The sequence below is a fragment of the Triticum aestivum genome, unplaced genomic scaffold (assembly GCF_018294505.1).
Source record: "Triticum aestivum cultivar Chinese Spring unplaced genomic scaffold, IWGSC CS RefSeq v2.1 scaffold4719, whole genome shotgun sequence".
NCBI classification, from domain to species: domain Eukaryota; kingdom Viridiplantae; phylum Streptophyta; class Magnoliopsida; order Poales; family Poaceae; genus Triticum; species Triticum aestivum.
The window spans coordinates 1-596 of record NW_025311411.1 but is presented as its reverse complement, the minus strand read 5'-3'; the positions used below and the strand labels follow the sequence as shown (position 1 = coordinate 596).

The 596-nt window shown below is 36.2% G+C and overlaps 1 non-coding gene across 1 annotated transcript; it reads right to left on the bottom strand.

The window, feature by feature from the left end:
* Positions 1 to 262: 262 nt before the first annotated feature.
* Positions 263 to 350, bottom strand: TRNAS-UGA (transfer RNA serine (anticodon UGA)). The gene has a single exon. It is a non-coding gene; the product is annotated as a tRNA-Ser (tRNA).
* Between the last annotated feature and the right edge of the window lie 246 nt (positions 351 to 596).

The window sequence follows — 596 nt, the reverse complement described above, 5'->3', positions numbered from 1 at the left end:
CTTTTTTGTGGGCCATTTATGGCATGCAGGAAGAGCCCGAGCTGCTGCAGCAGGTTTTGAAAAGGGAATCGATCGTGATTTGGAACCTGTTCTTTACATGAACCCTCTTAACTAAGATTTTCTTATTTATACCTGTTCTACTTTTTTTCTGTTCTGGCTCGGTTATTCCATCTAGCCGAGCAATTCATTCCGTTTTATGAAAGAAAGATAAGGGACAGAAAAAAAAAAAAAATGAAAGAAACAAACGTATTCAATAAGCAAAAGGAGAGAGAGGGATTCGAACCCTCGATAGTTCCTAGAACTATACCGGTTTTCAAGACCGGAGCTATCAACCACTCAGCCATCTCTCCACAGTCTAATCCTTATTTTACTCCTACAAATAGAACATAGCCATATAAAAAATAAAAAGATTTATTAGCCTCTAGAAAGATATCAGATACAAGTTCCTTTTCGATATATCTCTGTATACTGTATACACGGATACAGGATCCGCTATACCCGCTTGTGAAATAAAGAGTAAATAATCTCTTCTCACCCCCATATCCAAATAAAAAAGCGGTTTAAGTAATAAATTTGAATTAAAGAGAAGAATCAAT